Here is a 15,677-nt window from a genome sequence, read left to right as displayed (position 1 = left end):
TTCACCATATTAATCATTTTAGTGCTATTACAGTGTACATAATGATTTTCATTAAGTTTAACTCCCGAATAACATAAAGCTTTTCAGAATATTCTGGTATGAAAACTTAACCAAAGGCATGAAATATTATAAATATTGGGTATCTGAAAGAAAAGTCAACTATAGGGGCACCAATATTTATATTAGGGTTATAGACGAGGGTCTCAGTCAAAGTTGCATTGCGGTCAAGAAACCTTTTTTACTTTACTTTATTAAAATGTCAAACATATTGACCGATATGCCTTTGCAATATAAAGTTATTCGAAAAATCGAAAATCATTATATCAGATATACTATAAGGACTAAGGATAATACTGATCCAACATAAGCCATTTTTAAAACCAGACAATACTACATTTTATCATGAAAACAAGCCAACTTTATTATATTGAAATATAATATATAGAGGCTCCAAACCTTTCCGCATTCGGCATCTGGTGGTTTTTGGAGACATAGTCTGACTTCGACCCTTTTTAGATGGAAGGTGCCACACATTTGAGCTACTTTTTGTGTGTTTTACTCTGATGAAGCTGGTGTAGTTTCAAATAGTTTCATATGGAACATAGGCATAATTATTGACTGCTTTCGTCCATATTTGAACTGTTTATAAATCGGAGACAATTTCTGCCGAGCTCAGGGTACCCAAAGCTAAGATAAGCTGCTAATTTGTCGGAACTGCCGATATCGCACCACTATAGCATATATGGTAGCTGCCATTCAAACTAAATGAACGAAATATAATTCTTGTATGAAACATTTTTTTTATTTGTGAAGGCTATTCTGCCTTCGGTACAACTGTGGTTAACGGTTTTTCTTGCTTTTTTGTTGCGCTGGACGCACTTTTTCTATATCCGTTTAGTTAAACATTTAACATTAAACCGCTTTCGACATTTAACTCGCACCTCATCAAGTCCGATAATTATTGCAATGATTAACTAACTAACGACTCGTCATTTGCCTCTGCTAATTGCCACATCTTCTTTTACCGAAATCATTTATTTGCGCCACAATGCCTGATTGCCTATAAAAAGGTTTATGTTTAAGTACTTGTGCAAGCTATTTCAATTTGTCCATTTCTTTTCGAGTTCTTTCTCACATTTGATCTTATTGCAATTTTTGCTTTTGTTTGACTTTTGTTGTTCGTGCTTTTTTCTTAGCTGTGTCTATAAAATACTCATTATCCGCTCGTCGTGGGTCGTTTACTTTTTATTGCACTTCACTTTCATTTTTCGCTGTGCTCTTTCTTCAATTACATTTATATGCTCACACTCATAGATATTTATTGGAATTTAACTCGTATTTTATTATATATTTTTTTTGTCATGTGCTCTTTTATTTCTCTTCTCGCTACCGTGTCAATATAGATTGCATTTGTATTTCAGTCGTTTTTGGCGAGAGCGAATTTCATTTCACATTTCGCTTTTTGTCAACTGGTGATAGAATCGATGTGAGTAATTTTTTTTTAAATAGAGAATTGACATGCAGTGAAGTTCGAATTTTACTCGTAGGTGTTTTATGATTGGCGATTTGAGAGTTACTTGCGCTGTACTAATGAATCGATATTATGAGGAAATTTTTATTTTAATATACTCGTATTATTTTTTGTAACATTTATTATTATGTGAATTCTCAATACAATCCGGTCTAACTAATTGGCTCGAATCTGTGAAAGGACTGCCAACACAGAAGCTATATACTAAATAATTTTCTGTCACTATAAAGACATACACAAGGGCGTTTTTACTACAAAACGATTATTATTTAGCAGCTGTTGATTTTTTGAGGACATAGAATGTTGTTATGAAAATAAAATAAATAAAATAGTCTTGTCTGCATATCAGAATCATATTGGCCAAAAAACCACATCTTGGCCGGATCCATGCCATTTGAGGTAGCGTAGTACTAGATGTCGTGGAAATTGTGTCATATTATAATATCCATTATTATGTTATGCCAATCTGACGACTTTCAAAACATCGGATAACCAAGAAGACTTGCTATGACGAATAAAATTAGGGCGTTTGAAATACTTTTATTACGACCATCGCAATGAAATTGTTGATGTTAGACTACTAATCAATTACTTGGGGTACATAAATACATGGTTTCCATACTCTCAGTGTATATATTCTCAATACTTTTGCAGATAATATTTTAAATCTTTATACAAAGTTCGAAGTTCGCCAAACTCGTCCCGTTTTGTATTTACGAATATTATCCATGCTTTATTTTTAATATTTAATGCAAAGCTGGTAGCAGAATATTCTTCATCTGAGGAATCCATGTCTTCTCTTTTCACTTGCCTAAGCATAAATAAAATTACCAGATTAAAAAGATAACATGTACGAGTATAATAGCAAAGTACGCGCGGAAATAAGCTCTCTCTGCGGAACGTAAAATTTATTAGCGCTGATCAAAATCAGTTTTCCGCTCGGATCAGCTTTCAGCGTCTACTTAGCAGACACTATTAGGTTATACAAACAACCGTTAGGTGAACAAAAGTATTATACTCTGTAGCTACATGTTGCATGAGTATAAGAAAGCATCAACTTGTAGCCCTTTCAAATCAACTAAGTTAACCATCACAGATGATTTCATTCTTCAATTTTGATATACTGTGGGGCACAAACTAAACGTCGAACATTACAAAAAAATAGATAGGATATAAGTAAGTACAATATATCGAACTGGGTACATACTGAAAATACTTAACTTTGAGATAGGACATCGGTCATAATCGCCAACTATAAGCTAGTAATATTGTCGTTTTCAGCTGAGAATTTTGAATCATGACCTAACAAAATATTCAAAGAAGGACCATCTAGAAGTGTGTGACTAAAAACAGTAATAGTTGCTATTTGGAATAAGAAGGCCTCATTAGGGTTTCGAATCGAAATTATTTACCTCAGTATGTGATTTTAAGCCCAATACGTTATTAGTTCGTATATTGATCGAAATATATAGGAAAATTTGATTATCTTTCGTTGGTTGCAACGAAATTCGAGATCACAAGTGACTACTTTTATTCTATTCTATAAATCCACTTAAATACCTGTTGGGGTTTACATCATTTGGGGTTTCTTATCGTTCTCTCTTGCAGTCTAGTTTCGCTTAGAGTTACGCCGTAATGGCAAAACCGCTTAATGATTTCAAAATCTAAAAGCCTTATTAGAAATCTGTTAGGAAATAAAACTTGTGGAATCCTCACTCCAAAAAAAAATATACCATTTGAACTATTTTAAGTTATACTTTTCTTGCTTAACTGAGCAATATATTATATGTCAGTCCAAGTAGAAAGTCAGAACCAAGTTGAGAGCAATTGCGAATATATTTGTGAATTCTGAACATAAAAAATGCCCCAACTCAATTAGTAATCTTATAACAATGAGAAATCAGTTTTGTAACTTAACTAAATGAAATTAATTAATTTTAATCATTTCCAAGCTTCGCATTTGGCTTTTGCGTGGATCAGGGGGCAAACAGAACTGGGAAGACTTGCAATTATTTGCAAGAATATGGTAATCTTTTGTGGCTTCAACGTGACAGGGGTAAGGTTTAGTGACTTTGCACGAAAAGTGAAAGTTCCACACTAAGTCGTGAACAAACACAGAAGAACAAGAAAAGAAGAGCAATTGCACTTGCACAAATACTCAACTCGATTTCAAAGCATGCTAGAAAGTGACTACTAAAACAATGGGAAACAACAAAAGCAGCGAAAAGAATTACAATGGAAACGAAGCGGCTCAGGTGAGAGGAAGCATTCACGAGGGGTTGCAGCGAGCAACTTTCGAGCAGCGGATTTCCGTTGTGTCCTCAAGCGAGACTAGCGCGCTGCACACTTCACAGCATCTCAGGACTTCACGACGCAAGGCGTTCCCCAGGCGCGTCTCTAATATGCAACTCGAGGGCGAGGTGCGTACAAGCGCTTAGCGCTGTCGCTCAAGTAAATGCATAAGCCGTGAGCTTAGATGCCTCCAGCGGGAGCGGGAGAGAAAATGAAAGACAAGGGAGGAATACTTTTCCATGGCGAAAACTTGCGCATTTTAAGTTTGTTAAAGCGACAGAAGTTTTGTGAGAAATGCGTAGGAAATATTTCGCAATGCAATTACGAATGGCAAGGGCAGTCAGGGCTTTAAAGTTTTGCCATACTTCTGTTTCTGCTGTGCAGCCATAATGTATTTGTAAAGTTGCTAACTGCGCATCACTCGTTCCTCGCTACCTGTGCTACTCGTTTAGTGAAAAATAAATTGTTAAACGGTTTTTATTTTGCTCAATGGCAGGTGACAGCGTTGTTGTTTACAAAATCTTAGAAAGGGAAATAATAAAAGAAGTTTCGTGTAGAAAGGAATGCACGTTCGAACGAGATATCTTCTGATTATTTCTGCAAAAATATACTTTACAATCAATTAATACATATAGATCTTGTGGAAGGTCTTTAATCGTGGTCGCTGAGCTTTAAAGAACTTTAACTGACAATACTTCGAACTTGGTGAAACTTTTTCGAAAAAACAGGTAAAACAGATATTGGCTCGCTTCCAAAATAACAATTGAGTTTAAGCAATTCTTTTACAGTTCCGGTTAGAATGTCTTTGAAGTTTTGTAAAAGCCGTTATTTACGGCACCAAGAATTTCTTTACACTTTTCAATGAATAGGCGACCGAAAAACCCTTATGTCATAACTCTGTACAACATATTCAGGCCTTTTGACTCTCAGCATTCACTCAGCTCAAGAGAATAGTAGCTGAATAAAACGTTGAATTAAGAAATGCATGGAAAGTTAGATAAGCAGTTGCCACCTTAGTTGCGCTTGAAGTTTTGAGAAATTTGAGATTTGCAGAACTCTTCTGTGGTTAGGGGTGCCCAAAAAAAAAATCTTATGTTTTTACTCCACATTCGACTCTTCAGACTTTTTGGTTGCCCGCATTTATTCAGCTTAAAAGAACAGTAGCTAAGTATAGTGCGGAATACCCAAACACATTGAAGTTTTGATATGGAAATTCAATCTTCGTTATTCTTGATTGATGTGCTTGTAACATTCTACTCAAATCTTTTAATTTTAAACTGTTAGCTTAGAAGTTTTACAAGGTATTCGGTATTAAGGCATAGTAGTGAATAAATTTGCGCTAATATATCATCCGCCACGAGAAAATTATGTTGAAACAGTCATGGGTATTTTAAAAGTAATATATGTATATATATATATCAGATTAATCAAATATTTAAACTTTATCTAACCTAAGATTCAAAGTCAAGTCCACCGCTTTGAAAATAAAACTAGTAATTGAAATATTTTATATTCCTGAAAAGGTTCAAGAATGAAATGAGAAATTTATAACTTTTGAGAGTCGATTTATTAAGCAACTTGACGAAGTAACTCGTCTACATTTGGGATCTAGTTTGTAATTTACACTGGAGTAAATAGATTTAGGTAACCAGTGAGCCACCTCTGAAGAAAACATTACGAAAGTCGACGCTTCAGTCTCGGCATCCCAAAAGACAGGTTATATTCCGCTTGAAATAATAGATATGAGAAAACTGTCGTCGCTATGGATGCCGTGAAATATAGATCCGCCGGTACAAAGAGGCCAAGGAACTGTCGAAACAGTGAATATTTTGAACATTTGAAGAAATAGTGCTGACCACAGTTTTCTATTATTTTCAAGGGGTGGTCAACATCGACTGGCTGGAAAGGTGCAAAGCAGACTGGCCACGGTCAAATTGGTCGAATTGCATAGGGTACGAACTGCTCCTCCATCCATGATATTTTATAAATATGCTGTGCAAAAATTTGGGTCGAATAAGCATCGTTTGATAATCACTGAGTGCTTAAGTAATCTTTCAGTTTTTAATTTACTATTAAAAAAATCAAAAATTCCATAATACATTATAGCTTACATATATAGGTATACTTGTAAAACACATCAAACCGAGAAGAGGCTGCTTTGCCATTACTGGCGGGTACATAAGTATTAAAACTATTTTAGCTTCTGTTTGCTTTCGCATTAATATTTTGCTGATTTTCACTTTCTGTTTGCTTTTTCCTTAAGCTTCAGATTTTGATGCCTGCAAATTGTTAAAACGGCTTGCTGTTGTTGTGGCACAGGCATGGCGCTGGCATCCAATTAGGCTTATGAAAACTTTATAGAAACATCGTCTTCCTATTTCCGCCATATTTTGTTTCCTGTAGTTGCTGTTTAACGGCATTGAAGTTAGCTGTCACTCGTCGGCTGACGACTGACGACTGAGAGCCGTTGCTTGTTGCCTGCTGCCTGTTGCATGTCACCGTGGCACTTGTTAGCGCTATCACACCCGCATTCCTGCTGCTATTGTAATGTTCGCTGGCATCCATGAGTTTCCTGCCAGTTGTTCATCACGCGTTGAACAAAGTGAAAAGTGGCACAAACGAACACACAAATCTTCATATTTAGTATATAGTAAATTATTTGGTCGCGGTATATATTTATTGTTTACTTCAGTTGCATCGAAGCTATAATATTCTTCACACGTATATTTTTTGTGGCATAAAAGAGTATGAAAAGATCTTGATATTGAGCATTCAGTTTGTATGGCAGTTATATGCTATAGTTGTCTGATAAGTTGTCGTAAGAAAAGGACGCGTACAAAATTTCAGATCGATATCTCAAAAACTAGGGCACCAGTTCGCATATATACAGACGGCCAGCCGGACAGCCGCACATGGCTAAATTAACTTAACTCGTTACGCTGATCATTTATATACATATATACTTCCCTGACGTTTCTTTTTGGGTGTTACAAACATCATGGCAAACTTAATATAGCTTGTTCAGAGTATAAAAAATATGGAAATATTTATGGACTCGAATTTTATTATCAGCCCAATTTTTGCTAAAATATATGAACCCCGTAAATTATTGAACTGACCCGACCACTAGGTTTGATATTTCACAATCATTTCTGAGCTGAAAAGTCTTTGCCTTAACAATTAATGAGAATATGGATTTTCTCTTCGACCTACATATTTGCATTTGTCGTGTGTGTTTTTCTTCTCACCAGGAAACATTATTATATTCAAAATTGAAATTCTCTTTTGTTGATTGTAAATAAAATTAGCAAATCGCTTTAAAATAAATAATTTGAAAACAAAATAAATTGAGATTAAATTTTGACATTGTTATAGTTAAGGGACACAACTGGTGTAAAATTTCCAAAATAATTTTTTTTTATATTTACCATATATTTCGTAGTCTATACTTTTAAAAATTACATTAAAAAAATATATAGAAAGATTTACAAATTTTTTTGTATATATTACCAAATTATGTTTAAATAGTATACCCTCAAAGGGGTATACCCTTAAAGGGGTATTTAAAATATTTCATGCAGTTGTCTCGCAAGTAAATCAACCGATTTCGACCCGGTTTGCGGCAAACGATGTGTTTCTTCAAGTTTAGATTAGTTCTTGGTGTCGATCGGTCAAGTCGTTTGGAAGAAATTCGAGAAAAACGATTTTTTCGAAATTTTTATTTTTGAGATTTCTCGAAATCTACTGTTCCGATTGGGTCAAAACTTACACGAAATTCACATCCACACATACATACGGACATCATCGTAGAAATGTTCGGTTAAGCTTCCTTGACCTCAGAACGTCGAGATCTGTTGAGAACTCGATTTTTGCAAAATGGGGTGAAACCAATATCTTCCCGATTTTTAGAAAATTTTCAATTTTCTTAGCGGGAAGTTAAAAATCATAAAAATCACTTTCTTTAAGCAGGTTAAGGTACTTTAAACAAATGTTAGCTAATTTTTGTAGAAAAGTCAGTCAAGCTAAAGGAATTTGAGTCCATGTAGTATACTAAAAAATATGAAAGGGTGCAATCTGTCATATCCCATATAACGGTGTTCTTTATATGTACTGAAGTTACGACAGGTATTTAAACTGCAACGGTATTAATGAACATTCTAATGCTGATGGCGATAATTTAGCAATCAACTGTTGCCAGCTGCTTAACTAATCTAAGCTAAAATCATTTGGGAGCATTATACTCTAATGGCGAAGGAATTTGTACTACGAATTGGCATCATATTTTGAAAGAAATAATTATAATTTACTTTGCAATAGTTAATTCAAGCATCAAGAAAAAAATCGAAATACAATTTAAAGTCCTTTCAGTACTTACATATACATTCGTCGACACAAATCGTCAAGTCTCCCCTCTGACAGACGCTTGAATAATGTAGGTTTATTTTATAAAAATTTGAAAGTTGCCAAAAATATTTTTCGTAAGCTGGCAACCTCATTCAAATCAGCAAAATCCCGAATAAGAGCCATATACACATTTATTTACACATAAAGATTACCGCATTAAAGTCGTTATCGTTGCGATTGCAGCACGCTAATCACCTGAACGAGATTTAAGGGCGTAAGCGTTTGCACATGCTTGCGGCCACAAAAGCGAAATTTATGTCAATTCATTGTTTGCTGTGTCATTTACGCCTAATTTCATTAGGCTTTGGTTCATCATACGCCGTGTGGTCCCCGAGCACAGGCACTTCTAAGCATATACATAAGTATATAAATACTTGTATATATGGTTTGCTGATTTTTAGTTACTTGCGTATTGCGTATTCTTGAGTTGAAATTTGTAAATAACTGTATGTATACTTTGTATGTGCTGGAAATGTCTCTGTATATACAAGTACGTACTTACGCACATACATATCTATGCCCTTTCAAGTACTTACTCGTATATGTTATATTGTCTGCGAGGAAATTGAAGCGCGCTCATAAAGAAATTGTTATTGCAAGCAATATTAAATTTATTGCGCTCGTCCCGTCACTACCGCATCCAACAACAATAAAAGCAACATTTTTATCCTTGAACACATACCATGTATTTCTTTTACCTTTTCATTATTTATTGCGTGGCAGCATTTTTCATTAATCTCTGCTTGCGCTTTTATGCTTTTGTTGGCAATATTCATAATATTTAATTTTTTTACCTTTTTTCACGCTCTTGCGCATTCCCTCTTCATAATCTCAGTGGGAGGAAGTGTGTGTGTGGAATGATTGCGCGCATCCAAATACACACAGGCAATTACTATGTAGTGGTGTCTGTGGGTGTGCTGAAATGGTGGTGGTCACTTTAGTATTTAAAAATGTTGCCAGCTGGATCTTTAATTCATTTTTATAATGCCATTTGTTTTTGATGCTTTTATGAAGGGTCATTAGTAATTTAATAAAAGTTGAGGGTCATTGGGAGGGTTAAACGCTTAACGGTGAATAGCAGGAGATATTAGTATTTACTTTTTTTGAGCTCATACATTTGCACTCAATGCAGCATAAGTTTGGTTAATAATCAGCATTCTTCATATTTTCATTAAAAAAAACGCTTTGTTTTTAAAAACTTTTCTCCCAGAAACTAAAAGATTTTTCAAATGTGTGGGCTGTTAATATTGTGGTTACTAAGCTAAATACAAGTAATAGGCTCCTTGTGACCTAATTTTGCTTTGCAGTTTTTTGTAATAGAAAACTTTGCATAATAAATTTAGAAATTTATTACAAAATACATAATAAAATCATCAAACTGGTTATAGTATGTGTGTATGTATATAGTGGAAGATGATTACGCTTTGCATTTATTTTTAACACCAGTTCACGATACTTTCAAGGTAATATTGCTCTTTTACTTTTATTAGAGTAAGTTGTCTCGTAAATTGACCGCTATGTAAGATATACTCGTAAAGATACTTGGTGATTTTCATATATTTATGGTCTGAGTGAAGGAAAATGTTTTTTGCATTATTTCTGATCAGAGTTCTTATATAATATATGAAGACCTCTAATTGTTGTAGTTTATGTTACAATAAAGTAAATGAGCTGAGAATCTAAATGCATTCCAATGTAATACATTATAAGAGGCTTTTTTGTTCGACCGAATTCCATATTTTTTTGCCGCCATATAATGCTATTCAATTTCATAGATTTTCACTTCATAATAGAGTTTGTTAAAATCGAAGTTAAATTTAGTTGATTTAACTCCAATAGTTATTGAGATGTGTACAACAAATCTGTTCGACAGCAGAGCATTGTCCACATTTTCAACAAATTAATAAGCGGTATGTTATATAATATATCTCTGCTAATTTTTTGTAAAATTGTAGCTCAATTGATGATTATGTTATATCACTTTACGTTTTTGAAAATCTACTTGTATATAGAGGACGTGTCAGTGGTCTGATTTTACACGATTGCATTACCGACCCACCACTTTTCTCACTTTTGCTCAAGCTATCGGTTGCCCTGCTAGATCTATGCGAAAACACATACAGACGTCCAGGAATCTTTTTGTTTTGTAATTCTCATCGTATTTATATATATATATTTATAAATAAATTATATTTCTTTCTCTTGCAGTTCTAGCTCTTACAAACAACCATTAGCAATATATTTCTAGAGCTTAAATATTTTACGATCTGCAATTAGTAGGTTAACCCTACTTCATCTTCTCCAAATGGCGGGAATCATTTCGTAGGTATAGTTGCTTGAACTATGTACTTATTATATCAAGTGATTATATCCATTTGCGAATTTCAAAAAAATATGTTTTTTTTTGCTTATGCATATATGTAATGTTTTTATACATGAAAATATTCTCCGAAAATTTGAAGTTGAACCGCCAAATAGCTTCGATAGTTTCGGAGATGTTAGCGAATTTGTAATCTTTTTCTAACTAAGTGTAATCGGTCCTCAAAATTTTAAACATGTTTTTCTAGAAACGCGGTCTTCAAATTCGGTGAGGAAAATTTACGGCTAGACAGATTGACTTGAAATTTTCACACCATTTGTTTTAGATAGAAAGGAAGGCATACGGTTTCTGATAATATATTAGATTTACTAAGGCACTCTGAAGTGTAAATTTTTTTATAAAAATCTTTTTTTTTGGGAAGCCACCGTTTTCCAAACTTTGACTAGTCTTTCGTTCATTACCTGTAGCCTTCTAAAGTAATAATAATTTTTTTTTGGCTTTTGGACTTGTGATCATTTTAAGCAGAAATATCTTGTTCCTCGTCAAGCACCTTATTTCGGAGGTACTCCTGGAGATTGCCTACAACTTACCCAAAAGCTGTTCATTTGTCGGAACCGCCGCTATTGTATCACTATAGCATAAAGCTGCTATACATATTGAATTTATTGGCTTTAAATTCCAAACCATTAAAAAATATATTTTTTTATTTTTGTTTTAGCAAAAGTATAAACAATTTGCACTTCAAACTGTTGAAAAAAAACTTCTAAGCGTTGTGACATTCACTTAACTTGTCACCCCACAATAGTTTAGTACTGTAAGTGAACGGTAAATTTGCAAACTACTTTGCTGTTTTAATCAACTTAAGCCACTTATGGCCAATCAAACACACATATTCACACGCACACTGGCACGGAAGCGCCATTTCACTGCAAATTGCGAAAAGAGTATGTTTGAGAGCATAGAATTGCAAACAAAATGAATTTCGACGCTTCGCATCGTGCATTTTTGCTCGCTCGTATTTGAATATTTAAAGTAATATTATCCTATGTAAATGGCATGTGTGCTGTGTGCAAGTGTATTTGTGTGTACGAGTTAGAGCTGTGTGGGTGAGCGCATTGAATATTTACTAAAGCACAGTTTTTACTCGCTCATGTATATGTATGTACAAGTGTGCGTGTGTTTTGGAATTTTCTTGTTGCATTTGCCAGATGTCAAGCGCATTTTCGCGTCAAGGTTAACGAGCTCAGATGTTGGAATTTTGCACCAGTACAACGGGATAATGCAAATGCAGGTGCATATATCACACAGTTAAATGAAAACTGAAGAAGAAACAACATGAAGAGTATTTCAAAGTGCTTTCTAAGTTACATATTTGTTTAAGGAGTTTCACTAATGTCAATGATATGCAAGGATATGCGCTGATATGCAGATGGGCGAGCACTGTGTTGTTAAAATATTGACTTAAATAGCTTTGATCAACAATGCAAGGTCTAGGTGCTATGAGAAGGATGTAGAAGGAAAATAAATTATATTTATAACATTTTTCTATAATTTATTGGTTGTTATTCTAGAAATATACAAATTCATAGGTTTATAATTTTGAATCAATACAGCCCAACAGGACAAAAACCATTTAATTTAGTAGCACTGAAGCTTGTGTACCCTGCTCAAACAAAAAAGTTTCCATACAAGCACCTAATTTTGATCGCTCCGTTGGTGTGGCAGCTATGTGCTATTGTGGCTCGAAAAAAGGTTCAACGTAGTCAACATTTAACTGCTGTAATGGATAGTACGGAGTTTCTTGTGAGAGCGTTACATCTCTGCACTTCTGTGCAAAAGGGGCGGGGCTAAATTGTTCCAGCAGAATGTTTCAGAGAACATTCTTGATACAACTAACGTTCGTTTTTTTCGTTCTCAAAGGATCAGATTAAAATTGTGTTTTATCGCTAGTAGGCGTGGTTTTTGTGTATAACATAGGAATGTCAGAATAATGACATGTACCGAATTTGGTTAAAATTGGTCTAGTAAGTCCCGAGATATGGGTTTTAACTTAAATGTGGACGGTGCTCCGCAAATCGTTAAATCTTGACAATTGTATATCACTGGCGCTTTTATTTACTGATTTATTGCAGTTTTAGTAGTTTTCAGAAAACCGTCATATGTGTTGTGGGCAGGGTTACAAACTCAATTTACCCAATTTACACACACTATGGGTAGGGGTGCAAAAAAGATTTGTTTTGTGCGTATTTGGTTATTATAGCTTTAACGGTTGAAGAGATCTGTACATTAAATCTATTAGGGGGCTGGGTCAGTCCACTTTTTCTAAATGCCCCTCCCTAATGTAATTCGGTTTACCAAATAACAAGCTCATATATATTATTGTGGAGCTTAGTTATGGCCCTTTATAGGCTATCAAATAATGGCGTTCCCGGATCTCAACTCGTCTCATCATCCTGATCATTTATATACGAGTATGTATACATAACGCTATATCTATCTTGATAAGTGTTAGAAGATTAAAATAACAGTTAGGTGATTAATACTATTACTATACTCTGTAGCAACTTGTTGCAAAAATATTAAAATATATTCCATGGATTTTTTGCAACGCGAACTCGTCGCATGCATGTATTTCACCAAAAGTAAAATAGCACAAAAGCAATGGCTAATCGACTCAGAAATACTTAAGTTAATCTTTTATAAGAGTTTATAATTTAAGTGGAGCTCTATAATGGTAACAAATACAACGGCTTTGCTTAGCATTTCCTGTTTTACACATTTCTCCTTCATCGATTTGCAATTCACTGGAAGCGGAAGACCGGTTGAGTGCATCTCTACGTTGCCTTAAGTGTTTAAAGAACTGAAGCATAAATGTATTTTACATGGAAGAACAGTTTTCCAAGTATTATGTAACTTAAATGTACTTGTTTAATCATTTGAGTAAGTATTTGTGAAAAATTTAACACTTTTCTGAACTTCAAATTAAAAAATTAACATATTGCTTTATGCTAATATACGCTGGTTCACTTCAATAAAGTTGCCTCTTTGAATCAGAATTGGTGAAGAGGGAAGCTATCTTTTTATAACTTGAGACTAACTGTTTACTTGTTCTCTCTTTTTTTGCTTTTAACTGTATTTGCTTCTCACTAGGCTCCATCGAATTGAGCTCTTTCTATACAAGTACCATCTTGATTGTTGGCTGGAGCATAGTCCTTCATATGCCTTTCGAATATTCAAGAGAAATAAAACTTAAAAAGAAATTGAGTTGGGATAATAATTGTTGTTTTCAAAGCAAGAAGTACAGTTAATTCATGAATATCGGGTACATCGCTGTAGGTATTAGAGGAAGAAACTATTATATAGCTCTTTATAACCAAAATCACGTTCTTACTTATAAAGTGATAGAGAAAGATTCAGTTTCCTGAGAAATGAAGGATTATTATAAACTTATTTTTACAACGCATACTTAATTTATGTGTAAATGAAGAGTCATAAGTTTCTGGATGTTATAAAAGCACTTAAAATGCTTCTAGAAATATTTAAAATATTACTAAAGAACCTAATGTCTTGGCAACAGATTCCAATCCAAAATACATATAATATTAGGATGTGAAATTTAGGAAATTCTCTTGTGCTATCTTGTAGTATTTAGTAAAGTAAAGAAAGAAACTAATCTTAAACAAGTAAGGGTGTAACCGAACATTTTATAGTTTCGGAACTTGCAAGGATCAAGGCGCGGGAAATTACTTCAGGTGTTGGCAAAATGTTATATTAAAGGAAGTATTGATCGGATTCAACCCATTTTTGACACAAAGACATACTATTATCGAGAGTTTAATTTATTTATTTTATTGTATGAATTTCAATTATATATCTTACACATTGATCGTTATTTTCGGTAAAAAGTCAACTATAGGCACTGGGGTCCTCATATTCAGTACCTAGGGGATTGAACAGTTTTGGTTCGATTTAAAAAATGTTTAGTCACAAGGTGTTATATTTTAAACGCATTATTTGCGCAAAGTTTTATCCCGTTTTTATGTTATATATTCGATTTCGCACTATAACATAAAAATATAAGAAGAATGCTATGTACCGAATTTGATTGAAATCGGTTATGCAGATCCCAAGGTATGGGTTTTCACCTAAAAGTGGGCGGTGCCACGCCTGCTGTCTAATTTTGAATAAGGTTCCTAAATCCTGATCATGTGTATATATATAACCTTAAATCTAAGTCGATCTGTTTTAGGTGATACTTTGTAGCAACATGTTGCGAGCGTACAAAAAGCTCACTGCTCGATGCGGGCTTGGGATTGGTTTCATTGGAATTAAGTGTTCTCTTCGGTAATGAATATAATAGACCACGATTTGGACTTTCTTTGTTTTGGATTGAATCTAGCTTAGTTTTATAAACATGTACTCACATTTTGGAATGTTAGAGAACTTTTTCTGTGATAATCCCAAGACTTTTTAGCCGATCTGCAACTTTAAACAATTTTAGGACAATAACGCCAAGGCGTTGCACAAATTATGACGGAAACTATTACAAAAGATATTATTTTGCTTCAAGTTGTGTATTTTTTGACTGACTTTGAAGGTTGTATTTGTTGTATTTCGAGGTAATGCAGGGTTAGCCATCTTAGGTAGTTACAACTGTTTGCCACGGCTACTTAGTTTTTTTCGCGAACAAAGTCTTCAAAACCATTTCCACACTTACTTGGCTTTCGTAAATATCATTGAAATGAGCTCAGCGGTGTCAGATAATATCAGTCATATATAAACATATAAATATATTAACTTAAAACACTTTGTTGCACGTCACAAGAATGAATATTAATTTAATACCCTCACAGATACTATACGAGTATATATTTAAGACCGACTTGCACTTTATTGTTGCCGTTTAGGCAAAACACTTGACCGCAATTTTGTGCCTTTGCGAGTAATAACAATAACAGTAATAATAGTAACAGTAATAGTAATAACAATAACAGTAATACATGGAATTATTACAGTAAAGAGAAAAAGACCAGCACTCACAACCAAAAACACACAGATCACTCAAATCGGCAGCATTCTCTGTTTTTCACACACAATGTGAGATATTTTTTTCGTATGTCTGTGTGTGTG

General features: G+C 34.1%; 1 protein-coding gene across 3 annotated transcripts in view; it reads right to left on the bottom strand.

Annotated features, from left to right (window-relative positions):
* The window catches only part of Fife (regulating synaptic membrane exocytosis protein fife), a 231,038-nt gene that overhangs the window by 40,676 nt on the left and 174,685 nt on the right, over positions 1 to 15,677 (bottom strand). The window lies entirely within an intron of this gene.

The sequence above is a fragment of the Bactrocera oleae genome, chromosome 6 (genome assembly GCF_042242935.1).
Source record: "Bactrocera oleae isolate idBacOlea1 chromosome 6, idBacOlea1, whole genome shotgun sequence".
NCBI lineage: Eukaryota > Metazoa > Arthropoda > Insecta > Diptera > Tephritidae > Bactrocera > Bactrocera oleae.
This window is presented reverse-complemented; position numbering and strand designations above follow the sequence as displayed.